Source organism: Pristiophorus japonicus, chromosome 5, assembly GCF_044704955.1.
Source record: "Pristiophorus japonicus isolate sPriJap1 chromosome 5, sPriJap1.hap1, whole genome shotgun sequence".
Taxonomy (NCBI): Eukaryota; Metazoa; Chordata; class Chondrichthyes; family Pristiophoridae; genus Pristiophorus; species Pristiophorus japonicus.
The window spans coordinates 218565700-218577779 of NC_091981.1; positions in this window are offsets into that span (position 1 = coordinate 218565700).

Sequence of the window (12080 nt, forward strand, 5' to 3'; positions counted from 1 at the left end):
CATACAGGATGAAGTGGCGGCACTAGTTACTATGATTGAGAGCAGATGGCAGGAGCTGGACACTAACAGAGGTCACATAAAAGTTCCACCCCAAGAAATGAACAAACAAAGAAATAATGAAATTTGTAGTGCAGAAGGAGGCCATTTCGGGCCATCGTGTCCACGCTGGCCGACAAAGAGCCACGCGGACCTCGATCAGCAGCCCTGAAGGTTACATATAAACCGATGAACAATGAACAATGGTGGACAGGTAAAGAGCATCCAGCCCAACCAGTCCACCCCACACATCTGTGATATCCCATGTCTTGCAACATTTGGTGTATTTGAACTTTCAAAAGGCTTTTGACAAGGTCCCACACAAAAGATTGGTGTGCAAAATTAAAGCACACGGTATTGGGGGTAATGTACTGACATGGATAGAGAACTGGTTGGCAGACAGGAAGCAGAGAGTCGGGATAGACGGGTCCTTTTCAGAATGGCAGGCAGTGACTAGTGGGGTGCCGCAGGGCTCAGTGCTGGGATCCCAGCTACTTACAATATACATCAATGATTTAGATGAAGGAATTGTGTGTAATATCTCCAAGTTTGCAGATAACACTAAGCTGGGTGGTGGTGTGAGCTGTGAGGAGGATGCTAAGAGGCTGCAGGGTGACTTAAACAGGTTATGTGAGTGGGCAAATGCATGGCAGATGCAGTTCATGTGGATAAATGTGAGGTTATCCACTTTGGTGGCAAAAACACGAAGGCAGAATATTATCTGAATGGCGGCAGATTAGGAAAAGGAGAGGTGCAACGAGACCTGGGTATCATGGTACATCAGTCATTGAAAGTTGACATGCAGGTACAGCAGGCGGTGAAGAAGGCAAATGCTATGTTGACCTTCACAGCTAGGGGATTTGAGTATAGGAGCAAGGAGGTCTTGCTACAGTTGTACAGGGCCTTGGTGAGGCCTCACCTGGAATATTGTATTCAATTTTGGTCTCCTAATCTGAGGAAGGACATTCTTGCTATTGAGAGAGTGCAGCGAAGGTTCACCAGACTGATTCCCGGGATGGCAGGACTGACATATGAGGAGAGACTGGATCGTCTGGGCCTGTATTCACTGGAGTTTAGAAGGATGAGAGGGGATCTCATAGAAACATATAAAATTCTGACAGGACTGGACAGGTTAGATGCAGGAAGAATGTTCCTGATATTGGAGAAGTCCAGAACCAGGGGACACAGTCTAAGGATAAGGGGTAAGCCATTTAAGACTGAGATGAGGAGAAACGTCTCACTCAGAGAGTTGTTAACCTGTGGAATTCTCCACCGCAGAAAGTTGTCGATGCCAGTTCGTTGGATATATTCAAGAGGGAGTTAGATATGGTCCTTAAGGCTAAAGGGATCAAGGGGTATGGAGAGAAAGCAGGAAAGGGGTACTGAGGTGAATAATCAGCCATGATCTTATTGAATGGTGGTGCAGGCTCGAAGGGCTGAATGGCCTACTGTTTCTATGTTTACACTCCACCCCACCTGGAACCATGCAATCCCCTGAGAAAGGCAAAAAAACAGATAAAAACCCAGACCAATTGGGGAAAAAAATTCTGGGAAAATTCCTCCCCGACCTATCCAGGCGATCAAAACTAGTCCAGGAGACCATTCTGGCCGTATTAGATTCCAGGATGTGCTTACCATCGTGCCTACGTCAGCCAACAAGAGGTTATTCAGTCTAATCCCAGTTACCAGCTCTAGGTCCGTAACCCTGCAGGTTACGGCACTTCAAGTGCACTTCCAAGCATCTTTTCAATGTGGTGCGTGTTTCTGCCTCCACCACCCTTCCAGGCTGCGTGTTTCAGACCCCCCACCACCTTCTGCATGAAGAAGCTTCCCCTCAGATCCCCTCTAAACCTTCCACCAACCACCTTAAACCTATGCCCTCTCGTAATAGACCCCTCCACCAAGGGAAATAGGCCCTTGCTATCCACTATATACAAGCACCTCAAAATTTTATACACCTCAATGAGGTCTCCCCTCAGACTCCTCTGTTCCAAGGAGAACAAACCCAGCCTATCCAATCTGTCCTCATAGCTAAGATTCTCCATTCCAGGCAGCATCCTAGTAAATCTCCTCTGCACCCTCCCCAGTGCAATCACGCCCTTCCTGTGATACGGCAACCAGAACTACATGCAGTATTCCAGCTGTGGCCTAACCAGTGTATTATAAAATTAAAGCATAACCTCCCTGATCTTGTATTCTACGCCTTGGCCAATAAAGGCAAGCATTCCATCTGCCTTCTTAGCCACCTTATCCACCTGGCCTGCTACTTTCAGGATCTATAGACAAGCACTCCAAGGTCCCTTTGTTTATCTACACTTCTAAGTGGCCAACCATTTTGTTATATATGTGGACTTGTATTTACTCTGTACAGCAACCAGAGGGCTCATTCCCCGGAGTCCAAAGGGATCCCATAATCCCTTGGGAGCACAGGTATTTAAGAAGGCTTCACAGGATGCAGAGGCACTCTGGAGACCTGCAATAAAAGACTAAGGTCACACTTTACTTTGAGCTCACAGTGTTCAGTCTGACTCTTTCTCCATACACAACAACTGGTGACGAGATACAGATAGTGAACCCAAAGATGCAGAGAACAGTTGGCATCCTGGAGAAATTTTCAGAGGGAGATGATTGGGAAACTTTTGTGGAGCGACTCGACCAATACTTCGGGGCCAACGAGCTAGATGGGGAAGAGAGCACTGCCAAACGCAGAGCGATCCTCCTCACGGTCTGTGGGGCACCAACGTATGGCCTCATGAAGAATCTGCTCACTCCAGCGAAACCCACGGAGAAATCATACGACAATTTGTGCACACTGGTCTGAGAACATTTGAACCCGAAGGAAAGCGTTGTGATGGCGAGGTACCGGTTCTACACCTACAAAAGGTCTGAAGGCCAGGAAGTGGCGAGTTATGTCGCTGAGCTGAGACGCCTTGCAGGACATTGCGAATTTGAAGGACATTTGGAGCACATGCTCAGAGACTTTTTCGTACTTGGCATTGGCCACAAAACCATAGTTCGCAAGCTTTTGACTGTAGAGATCCCAACCTTGAGTAAGGCCATAGCGATAGCCCAGGCGTTCATTGCCACCAGTGACAATACGAAGCAAATCTCTCAGCACACAAGTGCTGCTACAAGTTCTGTGAACAAAGTGATGTTGTTATCGAATCGTAACGTACAGGGCAGGTCACACATACCTGCAGCTATACGTTTGCAGATGTCTCAGAGTCCACCATCAAAGGTGATGAATGCAAGGCCATTAACATCTTGTTGGCGCTGCGGGGTGATCATCGTTTCTGTTCATGCCGATTCAAAGGATACGTTTGCAAGGGCTGTGGAACAATGGGACACCTCCAACAAGGCGAGCTGCTAAGCCTTTTAAACCTGCAAATCACCACGTTAAAGAGGAGGACAGATCCACGGAGGATCACTACGAACTGGAGCCTAAGATAGAGGAGGCAGAGGCACATGGGGTGCACACATTCACCATGAATTGTCTCCCGATAAAGCTGAATGTTGAATTAAATGGACTCCCGATGTCAATAGAGCTGGACACGGGCGCGAGCCTGTCCATCATGGGCAAAAAGACTTTCAAAAGATTGTGGTGCAACAAAGCCTCATGGCCAGTCTTAACTCCAGTTCGCATGAGACTAAGAACTTACACGAAAGAACTGATTCCTGTAATCGGCAGTGCTAACGTAAAGGCCTCCTACAATGGAGTGGTGCACACTGGGTGGCACCGGGTGATGCTCCCACGCTGCTCGGCAGGAGCTGGCTGGGAAAGATACACTGGAACTGGGATGACATCCGAGCGCTATCGCCCGCTGATGATACTTTGTGTGCCCAGGTCTTAAACAAATTTCCTTTACTGTTCGAACCAGGCATTGGGAAATTCCAAGGAGCAAAAGTGCAGATCCACCTAATTCCGGGGGCGCGACCCATCCCAAGGCGAGAGCAGTGCCGTACATGATGAGAGAAAGGGTAGAGATCGAGCTAGACCGGCTGCAACGAGAGGGCATCATTTCACCGATCGAGTTCAGCGAGTGGGCCAGTTCTATTGTCCCAGTCCTCAAGGGAAACGGCACCGTCAGAATCTGTGGCGATTACAAAGTAACTATCAATCGTTTCTCCCTGCAGAACCAATACCCACTACCAAAAGCCGATGACCTCTTTGCAATGCTGGCGGGAGGAAAGACATTAACGAAGCTGGATCTGACTTCAGCCTACACGACGCGGGAACTGGAGGAATCATCGAAGGCCCTCACCACGCACAAAGGTCTTTTTGTTTATAGCAGGTGCCCGTTTGGAATCCGATCAGCGGCGGCGATATTCCAGAGAAACATGGAAAGTTTACTGAAGTCGGTCCCGCACACCGTGGTGTTCCAGGAGGACAGCTTGGTCACAGGTCGGAATACAGTCGAGCACCTGCAGAAACTGGAGGAGGTTCTTAGGCGACTCAACCGCGCGGGGCTCAGGTTAAAACACTCGAAGTGCATTTTCCTGGCACCCGAAGTGGAGTTCCTGGGAAGGAGGATTGCGGCGGTCGCCATCAGACCCATCAACGCAAAGACGGAGGCAATCGAGAACACACCGAGGCCACAGAACGTGACGTAGCTGCGGTTGTTTTTTTGACTCTTGAACTACTTTGGTAACTTCTACCGGGTCTCAGCACCCTGCTAGAACCACTGCATGTCTTACTACGAAAAGGGGGCGAATGGGTTTGGGGCAAAAACCAAGAAAATGCCTTTGTAAAAGCGAGAAAATTGTTATGCTCAAACAAATTGCTTGTGTTGTGTGATCCATGTGAGCATTTGGTACTAGAATGTGATGCGTCGTCATATAGCGTCGGTTGTGTATTGCAACAAGCTAATGATTTTGGGAAGCTGCAACCGGTTGCTTATGCATCCAGAAGTCTGTCTAAGGCCAAGAGAGCCTACAGCATGATTGAAAAAGAAGCATTAGCATGTGTCTATGGGGTAAAGAAAATGCATCAATACCTGTTTGGGCTAAAATTCGAATTGGAAACTGACCATAAGCCACTTATATCCCTGTTTTCTGAGAGTAAAGGGATAAATACCAACGCATCGGCCCGCATCCAGAAATGGGTGCTCACGTTGTCCGCATACAACTACGTCATCCGCCACAGGCCAGGCACAGAAAACTGCACTGATGTTCTCAGTAGGCTGCAATTGGAAATGACGCAGCCCGCAGATCTAGCCATGGTTTTGGATGCATTTGAAAGTGGGCAATCACCCATCACTGCCCGGCAGATCAAAACCTGGACAAGCCAAGACCCCTTATTATCTCAAGTCAAAAGCTGTGTGTTTCACGAGAGCTAGTCCAGTGTCCCAGTGAAAATGCAGGAAGAGATAAAGCCGTTCCAGCGGCGCAAAGATGAAATGTCTATACAGACAGACTGCCTTCTGTGAGGCAATTGAGTAGTGGTCCCCAACAAGGGCAGAGACACCTTCATCAATGACCTCCACAGTACCCACCCAGGCATCGTAATGATGAAAGCGATAGCCAGATCCCACGTGTGGTGACCCGGTATCGATGCGGACTTAGAGTCCTGCGTTCACAGATGTAATACATGCTCGCAGTTAAGCAATGTACCCAGAGAGACGCTGCTAAGTTTATGGTCATGGCCCGCCAAACCGTGGTCTTGGGTACACGTCGACTATGCAGGCCCGTTCTTGGGTAAAATGTTCCTTGTGGTTGTAGACGCGTACTCCAAGTGGATTTAATGTGAGATAATGTCAGCTAGCACACCCGCTGTCACCACTGAAAGCCTGCGGGCTATATTTGCCACAAACGGCTTACCCGATGTCCTGGTGAGTGACAATAGGCCATATTTTACCAGTGCTGAGTTCAAAGAATTCATGACCCGTAATGGGATGTCACATCTGCCCCGTTTAAACCAGCGTCCAATGGTCAGGCAGAGAGAGCAGTGCAAACCATCAAGCAAGGCTTGAAGAGGGTAACTGAAGGCTTACTGCAGACTCGCCTATCCCGAGTCCTGCTTAGCTACCGCACGAGACCACACTCACTCACTGGGATCCCACCTGCTGAACTACTCATGAAAAGAGCACTCAAGAGCTCTCGTTAGTTCACCCTGATCTACATGAACAGGTAGAGAGCAGAGAGCAGGCGGCTTCAACAAAGTGCATACCATGATAGCGCAAATGTGTCACACGAGATTGAAGTCAATGATCCTGTATATGTATGAAATTATGGACAAGATCCCAAGTAGCTTCCCGGCACTCTCGTGGCCAAAGAGGGGAGCAGGGCGTTTCGGGTCAAACTTTCAAATGGACTCATTCACCGGAAACACTTGGACCATATCAAACTCAAATTCATGGACTACCCTGAGCAACCCACCTTGGACACTACCTTTTTTGATCCCCCAACACACACACCAGTGGCAACCGACACCACGGTTGACCACGAAGCAGAACCCATCATCCACAGCAGCCCTGCACGGCCCAACCCACCAGGCAGCCCAGCAAGGCCAGCTGCACAGCAGCCCAGTGAGGGCCCAACAAATGATTCAACAACACCAGCTTTCACACCGAGACGATCAACCAGGGCAAGAAGGGCTCCAGATCGACTAACATTGTAAATAGTTACACTATTGACTTTGGGGGGGAATGTTGTTATATATGTGGACTTGTATTGACTCTATACAGCCACCAGAGGGCTCATTCCCCGAAGTCCCAAGAGATCCCATAATCCCTTGGGAGCACAGGTATTTAAGAAGGCTTCAGAGGTTGGAGAGGCACTCTGGAGACCTGCAATAAAAGACTAAGGTCACACTTTACTTTGAACTCACAGTGTTCAGTCTGACTCTTTCTCCATACACAACACATTTAATGTGTATACCCTTTCCCTATTAGCCCTCCCCAAGTGCATTACTTCACATTTCTCTGAATTAACTTCCATTTGCCACTATTCTGCCCACCTGACCAATACATTGATATCCTCCTGCAGTCCATGATTTTCCTCTTCATTATTAACCACACAGCCAATTTTAGTGTAATCTGCAAACTTTTTAATCATATTCCTTTTATTCAAATCTAGATCTTTGATGTATACCACAAAAAAGCAAGGGACCTGGTACTGAGTCCTAGGGAACCCCACTGGAAACATTCTTCCAGTCACAAAAACATCCATCAACCATTACCCTTTGCTTCCTACCTCTGAGCCAATTTTGGATCCAACTTGCCACTTTGCCCTGGATTCCCTGGGCTTTTACCTTCGTGACCAGTCTGCCATGTGGGACCTTATCAAAAGCTTTGCTAAAGTCCATATATACTACATCGTAAACACTACGCTCATCGACCCTCTTAGTTACGTCCTCAAAAAATTCAATCAGGTTAGTCAAACACGATCTTCCCTTAACAAATCCATGCTGACTGTCCCTGATTAATCCTTGCCTTTCTAAATGTAGATTAATCCTGTCTTTCAGAATTTTTTCCAATTTTCCCACCACTGAGGTTAGGCTGACAGGCCTGTAATTACTCAGCCTATCTCTTTCTCACTTCTTAAACAATGGTACCACATTAGCAGTCCTCCAGTCCTCCGGCACGATGTCCGAATCCAAAGAGGTTTGTTAGTTCCTCTCTTGCTTCGCTCAACAGCTTGCGATGCATTTCATTCGGGCCTGGGGACTTATCCACTTTCAAAGCTGCCAAACCCCCGCCAATACCTCCTCTCTCACTATGTCTACTTCGTCCAGAGTTTCACACTCCTCCTCAATAGCAGTACCTACATTGCCTCTTTCCTTTGTGAAAACTGACGCAAAATATTCATTAAGAATCTTACCCACATCTTCCGCCTCCACACACAGATTATCCTCATGGTCTCTAATAGGCCCCACCCTTTCTAGTTATCCTCTTGCTCTTAATATATTTATCGAACATCTTTGGGTTTTCCTTGATTTTACTTGCCAAGAATTTTTCATGCTCTCCCTTAGCATTCCGAATAACCTTTTTAATTTCACCTCTGAACTTCCTATATTCCTCCAGAGATTCTACAGTATTTCACCGTTGGTATATGACATAAGCTTCCCTTTTTTTCTTTATCCTCCCCTGTAATTCCCTAGACATCCAAGGTGCTCTAGAATTGTTATTCCCAGCCTTTTTCTTTAAGGGCACATGTTTGGCCTGAGCCCTTCGGATCTCCTCCTTGAATGCCTCTCACTGTTCGGACACTGATTTACCATCAAGTAGCTGTTTCCAGTCCACTGTGGCCAAATCACTTCTCAACTTAGCAAAGTTAGCTTTTTCCCAATTTGGGCATTTTATTCCTGGTCTATTCATGTCCTTATTCATAAGTACCTTGAATCTGACTGAATTATAGTCACTGGCACCCAAGTGCTCTCCCACTGATAGCCCTTCCACCTGCCCAGCTTCATTCCCCAAAACTAAATCCAGAACCGTCCCCTCCCGTGTTGGGCTTGCTACATAATGACTAAAAAAGTTCTCTTGAATGCATTTTAGGAATTCTGTACCCTCTATACCCTTCACACTCTGCAACCAACTTGCACAAGATTATTCTGCAAAGGTGACCACCCCCAGGTCTGGAAGCCAGTGTAAAAAGAAATGGCAGGACCTTGGTCAAGTAGTTAGTGTAAGTAATATTTTCATTTATTCAATGGAATTACAATTGTAAATGTGGCCATCTGTATATGTCACACCCAGCAGAAAGCCACCCTCTCTAAAAAGTTATATTTTCATCTTTGCAGAGGAAAGTGACACACAACAAATGAGAAAGAACTCGAACAGGAGGAGACCCAGCAAATCTACAGCCACTGACACCCTTGGAAGAGAGGGTCGCTGCTTTGATGGATCCTGCCTGGAGAAAAGCAACCACCACTGTACAAGCTGGGCCCACACTCGAGGGAGAGGGTGAGCCCTGCAAATTCCACATTCTGGCTTTGCTAAATGTTAAGTACTGCACGGGCTAGCCATGCATCAGTTCATGGGATGTTTCCGTCAGCTACGCTTCGGTTGATGCAATATGCTATCATTCATCGCGGTCCTTCTAATGAGCCTGCTGCCTGTGCTGTGTGAGCCTACTTATGACACCCACCCTGCCCCCTCCTCTGCTGCTAACCGTTTGTCTGTTCTGTTATATTTTGCAGAACTTGAGGCCAACCCTGATGATGCAGAATAAGATTCAGACGAGGACGAGCCTGAAGAGGAGAATATCTTCCAATCCCACCTTCCATACCAAGAGCATGGGGGTGAGGAGTGGGGATGGATGAAGTCCCCACTGTTGTACTCACTTTAGAGGAGGTGCAGGTGCCGCCCATTGAGGTGCTAGCCCCTTCCCTGAGTGCTTTGAGTGTTGATGAGACATTCCATGGTTTCCCACCGTCCGAGGCTGGGGATTCCAGTTGGTTGCAGTGAGGCACATCCAGGACCCCACCGTCTTAGGCTGCGGATCCCAGTGGGATGCAGCAAGGCACACCCAGGGTCCCACCGTCTGAGGCTGCGTGTCCCACTGGGATGCTGCGAGCCACACCCAGGGTAAGGAGGGGAAGAAGAGCTCGACCACGCTCTCCTGTGGTGCAGGATCTTACAGATATGGTTTAGATGATGGCAATGAGTGCGGAGAGCATTGACCTTACCCGATCACTCCTGGACATCATCAGTGGGGTGGCTGATGTGGTACCGGGACTGTCGGGAGAAGTAACAACACTTTCACGAGAAATGAGAATGATGTCCGGGAACATGAGGGAGGTAATATCTCAGTCAGCAGAAACAATGGCGGTGCACATGAGGGAGGGAATGTCGCAGGCAGTTGACACACTTTTGCTCAACATGAGGAAAGGAATGTCGCAGGTAGTTGAGACACTTGTTGGCAAATATGAGGGAGGGAATCTTCGAGGTAGTTGAGATACGGTCAGGGCACATGAGGGAGGGAATGTTGGAGTTAGCTGCTGCAATAAGGGAACATGCCCAGACCCCGCGCCCATTGACAGAATCAACTGTCACTCCCACTCCAATCCCCAGACCAGCCTCTGAAGAGGCCCAAGCCGGGCCTTCCACATTACCGGCTGCCCCTGCCACATGAAGAAGTGCACAATACCCAAGATGTTTGAAAGAATAAGCTTGGTACCAACCCAAGAAACACTGCGCCACCGCCTGCGGGCAGGGGTGGTGGAGTCACCAAGACCAAACGTAGCGGGTGGTCTTAAAATAAGGTGGAGGAGAGATGGATGCAACCTTTCTTTGCTGCAGTTGTTGTTATTATTATTGTTGTCACTGTTGCAATTGTTTCCAAATTAAACGTTTTTTGTAAGTTATGTAAATTTACATTTAAAAGTGATCTTAGAGTTTGTAAGTGATTTTAAGTGAAAACTTTAAAGTTTGATACAAGAATATGTTTATTAAAGTTAAGTTAAGTACAAACTTTTGAATAAAATATATTATAAATTATACTGAATCATTTCCATTACTTGTTCCATTATTAACACTACTTTTGGAACTCAAGAAGAATCATTTCCATTATTAGTTCGATTATTAACAACTTTTTGAAGTGAACAAGAATCATTTCCATCATTTGTTCCATTAACACAACACAATATTACGGAGCAAGTCCAAACAGTAAACATGGTCCATGTGGAATAGTTGCCGCTGAGCCTTCAAGCAGCAAAGCGTTCATGGACGAGCTGCTGACGCAAGGCTCGAGTAATCATTAAAGTGCCATGGTGGTCCGCCCTCCTCCGCCGTCGTGCTCCAGGTTCAGGTAGTTGCATGACTTCCTCATCCTCGTTCTCCTCCTCCTCATCATCTGCATTTTTCTCATCATTATCATCAGCCACTCTCACCTCAGGTGGGTCTTCCCCCACCAGCTGCTGCTGCCTCATGATGGCTATGTTATGCAACATGCAGCACACAACAGTGAACTGACCGACAATCTCAGGGGAGTATTGCTAGTAGCCTCCGGAATGGTCCAGGCATTGGAAACGCTGTTTTAAGATGCCAATGGTCCTCTCTATTATGCTGCGTGTCGCAATGTGCGACATGTTGCATTCCCTGTCAGCCTCCATCCGGATTGTGCTTAGGGGCATCATGAGCCAGGTGGCGAGGCCATACATTTTGTCTCCCAGTAACCAGCTCTGCCCTTCTGGCTGCTGCTGAAACATGTCAGATATAACGCTCTCATGTAGGATGAATACATCATGGGTGCTCCCAGGATATCCTGCATCAACTGACATGATATGATGCATGTCATCACACACGAGCTGCATATTAATGGATTGGAAGCCTTTTCTGTTCCTGAACATCTCTGAATCCTCCACAGGTGCTCGCAAGGCAATGTGGGTACAATCATTGCAGCCCTGTACCTTTGGGAATCTAACAATCCTGGAGAAGCCCACAGCCCTGTCACGCATTGCCTGGGCAGTCATGGGGAACTTTATGTAGTCATTCCTCTGGGCATATAGTGCAGCAGTGACCTGCCGAATGCAGACATATATTGCATGTTGAGAAATGGCGCACACATCCCCAGTTGTATCTTGGAATGATCCAGATGCATAGAATGAAAGTGCAACTGTAACCTTCACTTCAACTGACAAAGCAATCCCCCTGATGCTTCTATGTCTGCTTTTACTAACTCAGATCTCAGTTATAACTTCTTTGCGGAAACGCAGCTTTCTGACACAGTCTGCATCACTCAGGTGCAGGTACGAATGCCTGTCTCGATATACCCGACGTGGGTAAGGCCTCCTGCCCATCATGCTACGGGCTCTGAATTTCCTCATGTGATGACATCGAATCAATTGTCTCCTCCGCAGCACCATCATGCAGAAGGCTTGCACAATATGGCATTGTCAGTATTGCCCCCATGCTTAAATTTTACCTTTGCAAGAAGCTTAAAATGGCAGGCAGGCAGGACAAGGTTCTTTGTTCTTGTCATGTATTTCACCATCTTGCAATGACAATAGTTATGCAACTGTAACTCATGCATACTGTACCTGTACCCCTGAAATGTACACCCTGACCACAGGGGGTGAGCTTGCAGGAGACACTCCTCACCTG